Source organism: Manis javanica, chromosome 3 (genome assembly GCF_040802235.1).
Source record: "Manis javanica isolate MJ-LG chromosome 3, MJ_LKY, whole genome shotgun sequence".
In the NCBI taxonomy this organism is placed as follows: Eukaryota; Metazoa; Chordata; class Mammalia; order Pholidota; family Manidae; genus Manis; species Manis javanica.
In genome coordinates, this window is record NC_133158.1 from 124740689 (window position 1) to 124758513 (window position 17825).

A 17825-nucleotide genomic window follows, 5' to 3' on the forward strand; every position below is an offset into this window, starting at 1 on the left:
TAAAGGTTAACACTAGGCAGAGAAATTCTCTTCCATTTACTTGTTACCCAAGATCACTTGACTTTCTCTTATTAAAATTCCAAATACCCCAGGAATTACTTTAAAATGTATAAATATTCCTCACAGTTTACTTCCCTTTAGCTTCTCAAAAAAAAGAAGAGGAAGATGAAAGAGAAAAAAAGAAACCCAGTTTTGTGGAGGCATGCTTTATAGTATTACAAGTCACAAACATTTTACAATAGATACATCATAATCAAATTCTCAACCCAGCACAGAATCAAGGCAAGTATGTAAACTTAAGCAGTGACTGAACTCTCTGAAAAGATCCTCTAGGAAGCTTTTTTCCTGAACCTGGTCCAAACATTGGATTCTGAACAAAATACAACGCAAGTGAGCTTTACCCCCCAGACAGAAGAACTCCCCACAGATCTACCACTGAAATCTGGGCCCTTCTCTTCAAATGCAGCCCTCCAAAGTCTAGGCTGTTGCTGCAGAACCACTGAAGTTATTGCAGAACACAGCTCATGGATTCTGAAAATGATTTCTTAGTAATGGCAAACTAATTATGTGACAACTAGACTCTCTTCATGCGCCATTAGTCATAGGAAGCTGGAAAATTTGCCTGTTTTCAAGGCAAATTGCTCATTTTGAATTGTGCCTCAAAATGTAGATTCTCATCTGTAGGTCTAAGCGGAAAAATCCAAGCCAAATTTTCAACTGAAACTTCTTAGCCAGGCCATCCTTAGCCAGGCTGGCAAATGGTCTGTGATGACTTGGGGAATCTTTTAAATGGGAGACAAATGAGAAGACTGGAACCTTCTGCGTATTTTCTTCCTTCCCTGCAAATGCTTTAGGGGAATTAAAATCACAGCCACCTTTCTTCCCATAACTCAGGAAGCATAGCTTAACTATTTTTTCCCTGACAAATCCATGGTTCACCAAGCTTTTGGCTCCACTTCTCTGATAATGGCAACTGGCCTCATTTTCAAATCCAGATGCACAGGCCCATCCCCCCAGAGCTGCAGGTTGCCCTAGAATTAGGAAGACTACAGCAGAGTTAGGAACAGGGCTGGGGAGAGTTTACCACAGCAGACGAAGAAAACCCACCCACATGTGGTGTAAAGAAAAGAAACAGCACCCCCACATCCCCCCAAAATGGGGGAAGTAGAATACAGCTGCAAGAGAAGCATGAGACACTGACAGGCTCCATGACCAGCCAGATCAGGAACTCCTTAAGGCACAAACCACAGTCCATTCATTTTTTTAACCACAGTGCTTGGCACACAGTAGGAATGCAATGAATGTTTGGTAAATTCAATTTAACTGAAACGAGAAGAAACAGATTGATCCAATGTAGCTTGCAGTGTCTCTAAACATAATTAATTCTGGAGGATCTCAAAGTCATCTGAGAGTTGCTTGCAGCCTCTGTAATAATTTTCATCTCATGACAGCTTCTAGGACCAGATTTGAATTTCATTTAAAGAGTCAGCATGCCAGCAGCTAGCATATGAGCAAAATGTTAAAGAAGATCTGTGTATCACCAGGGTCGCGGGACAGAACAGGATATAGGTTAATTATGCTCTCTCAAGCTCTTGCTGTACGGAATTTGTTTCCGAGAGCAGGAGCAGATTTATTTTAGATCTGAGTCGGTGTGATAACGAGCAGTGTTCTGTGGGAGTGCACGCAGCCAGGCCTGCTGCTGACTGCTGGGACACCAGAGTGGCCAGTCTGGGCCTACAGGCACACCCCGGACCGCGCAGCACGAAGAGCGGCATGTAATAAGCCCACGAGAAATGTCAACCAAATTGAAATTAATTGCTCAGGCTGGGCTTTGGTCCTCTTAAAACAACTCTATGAGGCAGTCTTCTTTCTGCGGTGACGTCTGCTGTTTCATGTTCCAAGTAACACTCAAGTTTGATCTTGTTTCAGCACCAAACTTTTCATTCAGGTGTGGCCTCAGCAAAGCTGATAACAATTACGCACTTTCCCTGACCTCGTCCCAACTTTCTTGTAAACAGGTATGGTATGAAAAAGAATGCAGAAAGGTAACCTAATATCAACTCCAACTCGGGGGTGGCTGCTAAGTTGCTCTATTGTGTCTCGAGGAATGCTTTTGCTACCACGTTAATGTAGTCAAAAGAAAGGGTGTGGTCTATAGGTCTAAGACTGTAAATTGCATCTTCTTTTCATAAGCCAAAGATGAGCTCTATCCCAATAAACATCTGGGCTTCCCATTGTTCCATGTCTAAGTATCAGGAAGTTTTGGTAGTAGAGACAATATGAAATGCTAGAGACAAAAATAATTACTTGAATCAGTACAAGTTACACTGGCTATGTTGATTTAAGATGCTCTATTAGCTACTGTTCCAAGTCAGGGCTTGATTTCTTTGATTATGTGTACTTTCTTCCCCAGTGAACAAACCAAGTAAGCAAAAGACGGGAAACTAGAGGGTACATAAAGTAGGTAGGTGGAATTTAATGAGTTAAACCTTCAAGCTTTCCAGAAAACTAGACTTTTGGGAGGCCAAAAAAGTGTTGACCAGAGGCTTAAACTTCATGCTCTCATCTCTGGAATGACAGCTAATTAAATACAAATCTTTTTACTATCTTCCTTGAGCTACTCTGTATGGAAAAGCATAGCCTGACATTGTTGAAAGATATTTTTTTTTCTATATTCCAAAATGCTGTTTGGTGGACACACATTTATTTTATAATAAGAAAAAAATTAATTTACATGATATGAACTATATTGAAAAGTAACCCTTGAGGAAAGCTCTATGGTACAGATGAAAGATTATTTGGTTCAACTTGAGATGGATTTGGGTTCAAATCCCAGCTCTGTCACCTCCTTGCTCTATGAAAATGGAAATATTCTTTAGTTCTCTGATCTGTAATTTCTTCCCCTGATAACACCTCCTACTTCACAGAGTTGTGAATAGGGGATTAAAACTATAAGTGCCTGACACATACTAGCCACTCAACTGGCGACAGCTATTGCCATGATTTTAACTAAGGAACTCCCTTCATCCCGCTGCTGTTGTAAAGGGAAAGCCCACACCATTCTGCAAGATAAGCTTTCAAAAACAAGCTGACTCTATACAATATATTTTTTAAATGCTAACTGAGAAGGACTGTACTGATATGAAAGAACATTTTTAAAAACTGCACCATTGGGTGAAAAGAGCCAGGAGCTGAGAGACAAGCGTATATGGCAGCCCTGAGAAGTGATCTTAAACAAGTCCCCTGGTACCTCAGTTTCCCCGTCAGCCAGAGATGGCAGCCCACCCCATGCAGTGGTTGTGAGGGTCAAACGAAAAAAGCACATGTAGGAACTTTGAAAGTTAAAAGATCTGTATGCGCAGATGATGGATGTTGTTATAATTCCAAAATTTGAAATTGCACATATTAATATCTACTCAGAGCTCAGCCAGAGTCAGCTTTTGAATCATAACCGACCTAACCTACAGCCCTGAAGTAAAACAAAAAAAAATCCTTGGTTGGTTGGTAAAAAAAAAAGGTAAGTTCCTAAAAACTACCATGAGAAATTCTACTTCTGTATATGCTTTTACAAAAGATTCCAGTAATACATTCTGGTTCTGTATGTACCAGAAAAAGTTGCAAAAATATCACCAAATATATAAAATCAATCAGGCCAGCAAGCATCACAAACAACAACCTGCTGGCTTTTCTAGAATCTTAACTAATAAAACTCTTCATTTATTCAGCACACCCAGTCTCCTTGCTTTGTTTACTTATTGCTCATGAATGAATGAGTCAGAAATAGAAGATTCTGGCAGACAGGGATCCCAGGACATGCCTTCACATGTGACTGGTGAATAACTGATTTAAAATAATCACTTTAAACGTCCTCCATTCATTGCTGATGTCAGGGTCATTGTAACTAGCCTTTGGAAAGCAGTATGGCAAAATCTATTAAGGACCATAAAAATGCCCATATATTTTTACCCAGTCATCACACCCTTGGGAATTTTGTCTAAGAAAATAATTAATGCACTAAGATGTCTGGCAGTTTCACATATAAACGTGAAATCACTTAAATGTTCAGCCATGGTTATAACAAATAAACAATAATTATAAAGTTAATGCAGTAACCCACTATCATGTTAATAATAAAATGTTAAGCTGCAAGTGCAAAATATAAAATGATTTCAAGGTTATAAAAATGTGGTATATGACTAAGGATGAAAAATAATACACAAAAATAAAGCCAAGGTGTTATGGTCAGATATATTTCTTAATTTTTTTCTTAAAAATTTTTCACAATTAAGAGAAATACATATTGACTGAAATATTTTTCATTTGAATAGGGTTTGAAAGCTTTCAAAACCCTGGCATTATCTGATTTGATTTTCACAACAGCCCTGGAGAGGTGGTGAGTGCATATTCATTGATATATGGCAAATGAAGAAACTGAGGCTCAGAGAGATTTGAGTCTTGTCTAGAGTCCCTCTTAGGACTGTGGCTGTGGCTGTGCCAGGGCTCGAACCAAGCCTGCTCCCTGATCCTTCTCCACTATCCTTTCCCTAAGGTGCCTGCTTTATGCTCACCTGGACTAGTCGCATCTGGAAGAAGTGCCTTGATCCAACCTAGCCTTTGAGGTGCCCTGGTTTACTCTGAAAGTTCATTTGCTTAGAACGGTCCTACTCACCTCTGGGTCTCACCTATTCAAGGTTTGAGCCCCCAATGTGCACAGATTTTTTTAAATAACCCAAATTCTGTGGACCAAAGCAATTTTGTGGGAAATCACACCATTCTTTGATTTAGTGCTGGATACCATCATACAAATATTAGCAAAAATATTGATTTAAACTCTGAAAAACAACCAACTTATCTATCTACTCATAAATTTCATAAATGGGCTGAAAGCAGTAATGAGTCACCCAAAAAAAAGGTAAAATTGGACACATAAATTCCAGAATGAGCTTTACCCTCCAAATATCAAGGATTCTGGTAAAACCTGACCAGGTCAGGTACATCTCTAATAAACCCAGCTGCATGTGGCAAGTGCTGCTGGGAAAGGCTACATTTTCTTGAACAGCCAAAAAGAAAACATCATTAAAATGTAATTTCTGCACATTTGGAACCTCCAGCTCTCCACGTGATCTTGCAGTGACCATGGATGTGACTATGTCCCTTGCAGAAATAAATCCAAAGGGGAAAGAGAGAGAACTGAAGGAGGGGCAAGGGGGGAAGGAGAAAAGGAGGATGGAAAGAAGAGGGAGAACAGATCAACCAAGTGAAAAGGCCTGAGAATTAATTGTACAGGACAATGGCTGATGTCAATTATTAGCACTTTGATTTAGAAAGCATTGTCTGTACAATGCCCAACATATGGTGGCATGGCAGTTTAATAAATGGTAGATGAGAGTGACTTTCTCTTTGTAAAGTGTTCTGGCTAAAAAATACAGTACACAATACTAGTATAATAAATGAAGAAGAAATGATAGAACCCAAGTATTGCCATTTGCCCACTAATGAATTAATGGGTCCAGGCAAAGACTGTCAGCAGCTGCTAACCACACAAAAGGAAAGAGTCAGTCAGGATGCACCCCTGATGGAAGAAGCAAACTATGAAATGACCTTGCCAAAAGAAAAACCAGATCTGAATCTGGTCAAACCTCAAGATACAAATGCTAATTCATAAGCAATACAGCCAGAAGATAGAAGAGAATGTTAAGTACACTGCAGGGATACAATCCACAAAATCCATACTGTGGAAAACTATAAAGCCCTCACTTTTTCAACTATAAATTTAAAAAAAAAAGAACTATCAAATGGTCTTATTTCTTCAACAAATAAATCATAATACATAAAGAGAGACAGAAGATCTAGAGCTGAAAGGAGACTTAAAGAACATATCAATACTTGGGCACTGATTTAAATAAACTATGAAAACAATAGGAAATTTGTAAGATGATTTCAAATTTAAATAATGACTAGGTTTTTGATGATGCTAAAGAATTCTTGTTAATTTTTTAAGACATGGTAATAGTATCATGTGTTTTTGTTAAAAGCCTTTAGAGACACATGCTTCACCATAGATTCAATAACATGATGTCTGGGATTTGCTTCAAAATAATATGAGGGGTGATGAGGGAGTTAGATGAAACAAGAGTGGTCTTGCGTCTGAGTAGTGATGGGTGCAGGGAGGTCATTATACTATTCTGTTTCTGTGTGTTTAAAAATCTTCCTTAATAAAGAGGGTTTTTAAAAAAAATACATAGCATCAATAAATGTTTCCTTCTTCCCCTTCTCCCATTAGTAAAGTAAAATTTTAATATGATTGTGTAAGTTGAAAGAGAATCTATAGCTGTGTAAATTTTTTAAAAGAGCAAAAGATATCTTTGATAAGCTACAGAGTAGAGAATAATGAATGAAGCACCTGTTGCTTTTCCTCAAATTCAAATGTTGTTTCTCTTTGATTAAAAGATATGAGGAAAAGAGAAGGGAATTGATAAAAGGAAGGAGGAAAAAAGAAAGAGAATGTAAGGGTCAGCATAAGAAGGGAATAATACAGACTAGTGTCTGGATTTGACTAGGCCACTTGAAAATAATCAAGTAGGGCCCTGGGATTGTGTTTATAATGAAATCATTGTATTGCAGATTGAATAAAGCATCAGGTATTCAGTCAGACAGATCTGGGTTCTTAAGTAAGCTTTGAAACTAATGATTTAAGTTCTCTGGGCCTCGGTTTCCTCATCTGTAACTGGAAGGATAATCATACCTACCTTGCAGATTTCATGCAGAGATCAAGCAAGGTCCATGAAATGCCTGGTACACAGTGGGCTGTGAGTAAATGATGGCCTACCTCCTAGTCCAGTGAGGCCAAAGGCCTTGCTGACTAAAGTAACCAATGAAAAGACCAGAGATGCCATATGAGAGAGACTTAGCCTCTGGACACTAGGGAATCCTGCATTCAAGATTCTATGTTTTATCTAAAACTGTCATTCATCCATGAGATCTGCAACCCAACTGTCCATTCACCCACTGCAAGTCTTCAGAGTGAAGAGTTGGCAGAGTTCACAAGCTAACCCAGAATGTCTCTGCACACTAAAAGGGACTTGAATGTTGACCAGGAGTAAGTGACCTACATAACCTCAAACATTTGGGCTAGAATTTTTACATCCTCAGAACATTTATCAGCAACAGATATTTGGTGAAAACATTTTCTTTCTGTGATGAAGTCAGTTTCACCTTAGCTTATGAAACCTCAAACCCACATACATATGCCTGCACCCAATGCCTGCCAATATATTCGTTTATTGGCATGTGGGCTTGGGACTTCCAACATAGGCCAAGAGGTTTTGGCTTTCTGAGGAAATTTCTGGGTGCTTCCTATCATTTCATTCTTGCCTGACCATAACACAAGTTTTGGTCTTTTTGTTAAATGGGTGCCAAGTGCCAAGCACAAAAGTGGGAAGCTCCAAGAGCATCACATTATCCATTTCCTTTCTTAAATTACATTATTATCATTATATTTATTGCCAAAATAACACATTCTCTTTATCTTAAAACTCAGATAAACTGAAAGAAGAAAATTAAATTCCCTGGTATCCCACCCCCCTTAGATAACTAATGATAGCATTTTAACATTTTGGAATATATTTTTCAAACTTTCTATATGGATCTATCCTTTTCTCTTCTTTGCCTTTCCTTCCTCCCCTCACCTCCACCAAACTGAGATATTGTATAACTGTTTTATAATCTGTGAATTTCACATAACATAACAATGTATCAGGAAACTCTATTGTCTTCTACGGCACCATTTTTAATAGCTGTGTACTATTCCATCATAGTGACACACTTTATTTAATAATCCCCTATATTGGATGCTAGGGTGTCTAGATAAATCATTGAACTGATTTCCTAAATAATTTTATTTTGGAAAACCAGTGAGAGTTTTGGAAATTTCTACTTTAGTAGTTCTGGACATAAACCTGTTATGCTTAGCCACATATGCTAAATACAACCAAGGAAGCCTAGAACTAAAGTTGAAAACCTCTTTGAACTCTGGGGATTCTGCTCATGTGCCTCAGAAGCCTGCCTCTGGGCCACCGCCTCCCCAGCACGGCCGGAATTCCCAGGGCGAGCAGCGCAGTGGAGCAGGCAGTGTGTCTCTCCAGAGGCCTGTGGGAGGAGCCTTTTGGGGGTTCAAGCAGTGTCATGTTTGCAGAGCCTGAGTCAGAATGTCTACCACCCACTGAATGAAAAGCACTTTTTCTCCAGCTTTCTTTCAAGTTTTGTCACAGAAATAAAAGGAATGTGAGGGAGGGTAAGAGAAATTACCGAACTTCAGACCCCTTTTCATTGCCCATTGGGCGGTGAATGCAACATCTCCCTCTGCTTCAGGGGTTCTCAGCACCAACTCCCATCAGTCATTGAGCTGCTTGAATTCTCACGCAATCCTAGGCATCCAACATGAGATTCTAGGTGGTTTGGGTCCAAAAGGAAGTGTCTCTTAAATAAAAGCAGCAAACCAGGAAGCAACTGTGAAAGTCAGTGAGCCCACTGGGGATAGAACATTGTTCCCAGAATGCTGGCTTCTGCCAGTGTTGATTTGTCCCTAAAAGCAATGTAAAAAGCTGGCAGTAAAGATTCATTCTGAGGAAGGAAAAAAGTACAGGTGTGTGTGTAAATACATACACATTTCTTTACAAATATTTTGGAAACACGAGGTCCAGAGGAATAGCCAGTGTTTTATGGAGGAGAAAGAGAATAAGACCAAGGGACAGGTAGAGAGCAGGGCACACCGCAAGGATTACTAAGGCAGGAGAGAAAAAGAGGATTCCCTGCTAAACCTGGATTAGCTCACTGCTTTTGAGTGTTTGCAATAAATACTTTTTTTCCTCCAAGCAAATTAGTTACCAGAAAAATACCCTGCCTCCTTACTCTGCCTGACAGTACCTGTCAAAGATAAGATCTTTCAATGAATTAAAGAGGGTGAAAGGCCATCCCTCCTAGGCATCTCACTGTGATTTACATCAGCATAATTATATCTTCTATTGCTGTGGGAAATTGACTATACCTACAGGGAAATGTTACTAGTATACAGGAAGTTTCTTTTTTAATTACTACAGAATACAGAGCTGCAGCTTTATTTCTGGACCAATCTCATATTGTGCTTTGGTGGAGGCAGTGGGGTTCTGTGGTCCCTAAATATGGAGATATTTTTTCTTTATGAATAAAAACTTCAAGGTGGAACTGGGTTAGTACCAAAGAGAAAAGGAAACCAAAGGATTAATATTAATCCTGGTAATTCTTTAATTGTGAATGTGTTCATGTGTGCATGCGTGTGGGCACTTGCACACTCTGGTTGGGGATTGTGTCTTTAAGCCCACAAACCCTCCCATGTATTTTATTTCCTCACACAAGAGTGCTTACCAAACAGATCATACCCTTGCAGTTGTTCTTTAGAACACATATGATTCGAGCTTTTGACGAGTATCACCATCCATCTGAGGCTCTGCTTCTTGGCATCATGTTCATTTTTCCATTCTGTGCGCCGTACAATGTTACTGATGTATGCACACACATACTTATGTACATAAACACACATGTGGAAATGTACACACACAGGTACATGAATATATACACATACAAAATATTTTTTATTTAGCCAAAGACATGTCTATATTCTTCACACTTCATTGAAGGAGTGATCCTACTTTAATTATTAACTGGTTCTTCCCAATTTAAACATTAATCTCATGTGATGTATTAATTTAAAAACATAGGCTCGTGCAGCATGCTAAACTGAGTACTGGGGAAAAAAATAGAAATGTAATTAATATGAACTCAGCTGCCCCTTTACTCTCAATGGTCCAATTTTATCATTTGGAATGATCCTTAGAATCGAACTTTATTGTCTAGCTGAGTTAGCTTACCTAAGCTAATTTAAATTACCAGGTTAAACATTAGTATATTTTCTTACCCAGATTCTCCATGGCATCATTTGATGGACTTTTAAAAAATTTCGGTATATCTGAGCCTTAGACTTGGGAACTTTCTCAAAGTAAATTGTAAATCTTTCTTAGTTACAAATGTGTCATTGTGGCACTGGACTCACCCCCAGTCTCTTGCCATCAAACATCATTTGATCTATGAGTTCTTCAGACTGGAGATCACAAACTGTCTCAGGTGAATGCAAGAAGATAGCAATCTGGAATATCTGGGCTAAATGTGATTTGCCTTATCTATGTTTAGAACTAAAAGTCATCTTGTTTAACCTCCTCATTTACAGGTGAGAAAACTGAGGCCACAAAAATGTTCCATAAAGTGCCCAACTTCAAAGGGAAATATAACAGTAAAACTAGGACCATGACTCAAGCCTCCTGATCTCAATGCAATTTCCACATTGTTTTCTCTGATGGGATATTTTACACATCAAGCTTCCAATGAAGTTTATCTCAAGTATCCCTCTTCACTTTTAGCAACAGATTTCTCACAGAAATTTTAGTGTTTCTTTATGGGAGATACATTCTGTCAGACTGTATTTTCCTAAGATAGCTGCAACACTATCTCCCATCCCACATGCTCTTATTACAATGTATTGATGTTCCTCCCATCAGAAGGTGGGATTTATGTTCTATTTCTTTAAATCTGGGCTTTTGTCTATTCTGGAAGTGATGACACTAAGCTTAAAAGCTGATACAGCTTCTCTCATGTCCTTTTGGAATATTTACCCCAGGACCATCTACCATACTTCAAGGAAGCCCAAGCAGCCAGTCGGAGAGGCCCCATGGAGATGTTCCAGCCAACAGACTCAGCTGAGTTCCCAGTTGACAGGCAGCATCACCCACCAGATGTGCAAATAAAGGAGTCTTCAACAGTTGATTCCTATGCCCTACCATCAAGTCACCCATGCCTGGATTCATCAGCTCTTGGCTATAACCACAGCCCTCACTGCTCACGGGGTATCAGGAAAGGGACTGGAAACTAGATAGAGTCTGAAGAAAGGACAGCCCAACTCTTTTTCCTATTCCTTCCTCATCCAGTCCTGAGCTACAGAAGGAAGGTTCACCAGATGCCCACTTCCCCTCCCTTTCCTGTCCCCAGCCATTTACTGACACGTTTCCTTCCATGGGCTAACTCTTCTCTCCTTAAAGACTCAGTTCAAATGACCTCCCCTTCCAAAGAGCCTCCCCTGAGCCCCTCACCTGGACTGTCAGCAGTTAAGATTATATCAGCTACCAGTGACAGACAACACCTAAGGAATGGACCACATTTGACACTCTCCAAATTCAGTGGGGTTACTACTCTGGATTATGTGCATATTAGGTCTACAAATGCTATTTTAGGCTCTATTGGCTTCCATCATTGGTGCATACTGAGGCAGAGGTCAAATTAAATCCCAACATCTTTTTTCCATGGATCGTTCCCCATTTAGGCATTCCCTACCATGGACATGTACTGAAATTCAGAAATGTCCCTAATTAGCTTCTCAACAGCAGGAATATATCTATTGATCTTTTTGGTGTAGCTTTATATATTTGTAAGTATATGGAAAGAAAAAGATCTAAAAGGCCACACACCAAACCAATAACATGGAGTATATCTCGATTGAAAATTATATGTCAGGAGCCTTTATTTTTATCCATATTGTTTGGATATTTTAAAGACAATCATTACATATATTATTGGTGTTACTTTAATGAATTTTTACAATTAATAAGTTTTTTAAAATAATCGCAATACAGAATAAGTGCTAATATCAGGAGATGAACAAGGCAATATAGGGCCCAAAGGAAGATAGAAATGATCTATTCTTAAAGCATCCACATACTAAATATAACTTTATTCTTTTTTTCAGAAATAAATTATATATCTCAAGTGTTCATAACATGGACACCCAGAGACTTAGACTAAAAAAAAACTATTTTGGCTGCTTGGTTAATTTGCCAAAGTTAGAACCAAAATTATGAAGCTCTCAGGATGATGAGTTATTCCTGCTGGCAGCTCTCTGCAGTGTCAGCATTGTGAGCCTCATCCAACAGATGAGGAAACGGGGAAAAGGAAAAGACGAATACTTGGCCAGGAATAGTTTCAATAGTCATTGCCAGGAGCAGAATTTCAAATTCAAAGGACCCATGGGGACTGATCCTGAGTTCAAATCAAGAGCCAGATGACAGTAGGTGATGGGTTGGAGGCTCCCCTCTTCTCAAGAAGCACAAGAATATGGCCGAGCTCACCCATTAGATTTTCTTCCAGGGCAATGGGCTCATGCCTACAGGACAACCAGCACATTCTGGTCTTTTGTCCACAGGAAAGCCACAGAAAGACACAGGTCTCCGGGAACATTCTGAGCCAGATTCTCCAAGCTCACTCTTCTGCGGTACATCAAACACAGTCAGCCACCACACCCCATGAATTATTCTGCTTCCGCAGGTCCCTTTATGTAAGTTTGGCCATCCTTACCCCAAGCTATATGAAGATCTAACAATTTGAATACATCTAGCATTTTTTCCATGTAAAGAAGAAATCCCGTGTTATTCCCCACCTGGCTTCACAAGTAAAAGTACCCAGAAGTGTTTGGGCATGTGACATGTAAATTCATGGGTAAAGCTGAAGCTCCTGTCACCCTCATTTATTCCCAACAGGTGAGTCGGGGCTATACGCTGGCAAGAAGCGATGCCGAGTAACTTGGCTTTTTTTCCTCCCTGATTTAACTGAGACCTGTAATGTTATTTGAGGCAGTTTTCTGTATTTAATTAATTTAACATTCCAGATTTTTAATTTGCATTTAATTTAACATTTCAGGTTTTTAATTTACCAGATATTGTTTATCAAATATTCATTTCAGAGACTTTCACCGTATATACAGTGCATACCCCTCTTTAATTAGTGTGTGGTAAATTAATTCTTCTATCCTTGCTCCTTCATCAGATATTGGATTAAGGAACTTGCAGTGTTTCAACACAGCACATAAACTCATTTATTAAACTGAGATGGTAAATTTCCCCATGATTGTGCATTGCTAGTCTGCTTTCATGTTTAACCAGATAAAAACTGTTGTGGTTAAAACCAGAAATCTGTTATTATTTAAAACCTGTTGTTTGGTTTGACAACGGGAGTGTTAAAGTTTGTGTTCTATCCACTGACTGACTCTGGTTTTGCTCTTTTCTTGCTCCTGGCATTGGAAGTCTGCCACTCTCTCCCGAGCCCCCTCCCGCCAGTGTCCCTTCATCCCTGTTATCCCCTTCTCCCTCCCTGGGGCACTTGGGAAAATGAGATTACTCTGTTAACTTTGTTCTATGATTCAGACTATCCCAACTTACAAACTTAACTTTCTCATCCCAAAGTTTTACACCTTACTTCCCCCTTACCTCCTCCTTATCACCCAGGAAATAATAACCAGTTTCCAAAATGATACTACATTTAAATTTCACTGGTAGGGACCATTGTGGAGGGAGGAGTCTTATCTCTCCTACTTTATTGTTAGCTATTTGAGAGCACATTTTCTTCAACTCTGCATTCAGGCCAGGGCTTGGCATATTGCCTTGCACAAATAGGTAAACAGCAAATGTTAGTGGGTATCTGGATAGATGGTTGAATAGAGGGATGGTTGTATGGATGCACGGATAATAAGATATCTAACATATGTCTGTTTAAACATAATTTAAAGCTATTACTTTAAATTATACTTTCTCATTTAAGTATTTCTCATGATGAGGAAGTATTCCTATTTAGCTGATGAGGACACTGAGACTCAAAGATTTAAGTAAGGGCTCAGTCATGATTGCACAGCTAGCAAGGAGCTGAGCCCTGATTTGAACCCCAGTCTGTCTGGTCCTCCTATACTTACTGCACATGGGCAGGACTGGCTACATAGTTTGTGTAACTGCTATGGTCTGCATGTGTCTCTCCTAAATCTGTATGTTGAAATCCTAATGCCCAGTATGATGGTGTTAAGAGGTGGAAACTTTGGGAGGTTTGAAGGTAATGAAGGTGGGGCCCACACAAATGGGCTTAGTGGGGCGCTTACAAAAGAGGTTCTAGGGAGACCCCTCTCCCCTTCCACTGCATGAAGATTCAGCAAGAAGGCCGCAGTTCATCAGAGGGCCCTCGCCTGACCATGCTGGCTCCCTGATCTCAGCCTTCTATTCTCTGTAACTATGACAAGTAAGTTTCTATTATATAAGATATTTTACAGTATTTTGTGGTAGCAGCCTCAATGGACTCATACATGGTCCCAGTACAAAATTTAAATGGGGACCCCTCATATGAAAATTATTACTGATTTCAAGACACAGCCAGCAGAGCATTATACCGAACCCAGTGTCTTTTAAGCCTGGATTCTAGGGGATTAGATATTGGATTAAGACCTGTACCTGGTACTTAACCATGGTTAGTACTCACATTCCAGCTCCAGTACCTCACTGCCAGCCTGTCCATGAGAACCTCTGAGTTTCTACACTCAGAAAAATTGTTCCAGCCTGTCTGTCAAGGGGCAGAAGCCCACCAGCCTCCCCTTATTGACAGACAGGAAATCTGAATCCTGTTCAGATATTTGTGGGAAGTTAGACACATCTTCTACAACAGAATGGGAATGCCTTGTGGGAAAGAGCACATCAAAATAGGATTCTATCACATTCTGCATGCCTGTCACCACCATCATCCCTCCTTATCCCCGTCAGGAATAGTAGGTGAGGCCTGGGGAAAGAGTGTGCTTGGCTGGGCAATAACTCATTGACGGACCAAACATAACAAACTGAGAATAGGTACCCTGCCTAGGAAGAGGTACCCTGCCTTGCTACTCTGAAGAAAGATTAAACACATACGCAGGGAAGGAAGAGCCAGATGCTAGGCAGGAGGCACAAGGAGCAAAGTGGTACCAGGCCCGCATCTGAGCCTGAGACCAAAGTTAAGAGTGGAAGCCCAGAAAGAATTCTCTGAACTTCCATGAGCCAACATCAGGGCCAGCTCGGTGTGAGCCAAATCTAAGGAGTCCTAGTGTGAAACACAACACTTCATAAGGCTGCAAGCTAAATGACTTCTCCTCCCCACTCCTCTGACCTTCTCACCATGGCTACTGTTCTTTTCAAAGGAAAGACAATGCCACGTTGGTGGGTTTTTAAAGAAGTCCTTAAGACCCCAGCTTCAGAGTGGGTGGCCATTGATAAAATACCACAAAGTGGAGACTAGAAAGTGTTTGAACACTTTTGGGCCAGCACAGGGAGGTAACGGCAGCCCTGCCTGTGGCCTGGGAGAGCACACCACAGACCAGCAACTGAGGACCAGCGCCAAGTCACTGAGGGTGATGGTGTGCACCAAGTTAGGGCAAACACCTACTCTCTGACTACTGAAGGCCAGGTTTTGGAGTCCTTGAGGGCAGGGCTTACACCTTTCTTGTTCCTTGAAGATTCCCCAGCATCTAACACAATCACTCAATAAATGTAGACTCACAGAAGGAAAGGACAGTGTTCCAAGGAGAAAGATGAGACAAGTTTAGAAGGCACACCGCAAGGTTCATTCCTTTGCCATTTCCATTTATTTCCAAAACTAGGTGATGGCATTTGTATAAATTCTTGGTTGAGTTGTGCTGCAATGTTTTATTCCATATTTAACTTCCTCTCTTAGGAATTTGGGTGCCACACTGCCACTTGAAAGTCCAGAACTAAAGCACAAGCATTTGACTTCCCCAATATCACCCACTCCTGGCCACCTGACCAGTCAGGGTGTTCCTGGGAGGGCCCCGCTTCGTGATGGTACCAGGCCCTGGGGGGCAGTCAGCCAGGAGGTCCGGACTGTCATTTGCTGGGAGGCATTCTTTATGAAATGACCTTTCATCTTGGACTTATTTTAGATTTACAGAAAAGCGGCAAATATAGTTCAGGGAATTCTCATGTACTCTTCACCTAGTTTCCCACAATGTCAACATCCTGTGTAACCATAGTATATTTGTCAAAATTCAGAAATAAACATTGGCACATTATTATTAACTAAAATCCAGATGTTACTCAGGTTTTACCAGCATTCCCACTTACATCTTTTTTAAATGAATAATCAATAGACTATTTTGAGGGTATAATTTTAGATTTACTGAGAAATTGAGCAGGTAACCCAAGTCCCACATATCCATCCCATCCCTGCCCCTCCACACCTAGTACACAGTTTCCTCTATTATTAAAATCCTGCATTAGTGTGGTAATTTGTTAAAATAATGAGCCAACATTATTATTAACTAAAATTATAGTCTTATTAACTAAAGTTGTAAGGTTCACTCTTTCTGTTACACATTCTATGGGTTTTGACAGATGCTCAATGACATGTATCCACCATTACAGTATCAATACGAATAATTTCACTATCCTAAAGTTTCCCTATAATTCACATAATCATCCCTCCCCACTCTCCCCCAGGAACTTTGACAACCACTGATATTTTCTTTTTTTTTAATCAGAACATTTATTGCACAACTAATCATTGAAATCTTTAAGAGAAACTGGATGTTGCAACAGCTGCCCTCTTGGGTTTAGTTGCTCCTTCACAGAATCCATGCATGAATCTGTAGATACAGTTTTTCAATGCCTCCTTCAGCTAGCCCGGGTGGTATTTTGCCCTTCAGCCACATTCCAGGTACACCTGCTCTTCCACATGACAATGGCACTGTGGCAACGATTTCCAAATGGTGACATTTCCTTCATCATCTCACCTCTGTGGCTGCTGCCACTTCTCTTATTACTGTGTCCAGTAGCCTCTTCAGAAATCTCATGGAGTTGGAATCATACAGTCTGTAGTCATTTCAGATTGGCATCTTTTACTTAGCAATATGCACTTAAGATTTTTCCATGTCTTCATGGCTTGGCTAGTGAATGTTCCTTTTCTATTCCAGGATCCAATATGAGGTACCATATTTAGTATAGAGGTGTGTGTGTGTGTATGTGCATGTGTGTGAAGTATAATTCACATACAACACTATTATTTTGAAGTATACAATAGAATGATCTGACATTTGTATACATTGTGTATGGAGGCATTTTTTAATACTGACTTTTATTTGGGAGTATTAAATTCTTTTCAAAGTAAGAGATTTAGTTGAGTGTCCTTTGGTGATTTTTTTTCCCCCACAATTAACAGTAGATTTATTTCCTTCAAAAATGACCTTCTTTATGTTCCAGGAATTGTCTCAAGCAAGGAATACACAGATTTGAGGAAACTATAAAAGAGCTTTGCTCCCATAGAGTTTAAAAGCCATTCCAAAAATTACTATTAATGGCTACATATTATTCCATTTTATCAATTTATTTTGGAACAGATCACTTCCAAATTTTCCCTATTTTTAATAACACTGTGATGAATATAAATCTTTGGCCATCATTTATTACATCCTAGAAGATAGTGTTAAAAATAAAAAAGATAGGCATATTTTTGTGATACTTGCTATACAGTATCATATTCCTGATCAGAAAGGACATAGCTATTGACACTCCCTCAGGCCATGAAAGTTCCTGTCTTATCTTTACCCTGACTGCTATCTACCCTCATATCTTTCTCCTAATTGTGGTTGCCCTAGGTTTCTGTACCCACTTCCAATGCAAGGACTCTGAGTCAGCCTCCAGTCCCAAGCTGGCCTTTTGACTCTAGATAAATTCGTGTATCCCACCTCTCACCATAACCCCTTTCTCTGTGTATGCATAGCACATGAAAATCTCACTTTAGAGTATTCCATTCTATCAGGAGCCTGAATTTACTTTAAGCTCAGGTTCCTCCCTATAAAATTGGCACACTCTGATAGTGAAGACTGACCTGTATGTAAGATTTGCACGTTTACAACCATTAATTGCTTCCAGGTGACCATGCTGTAG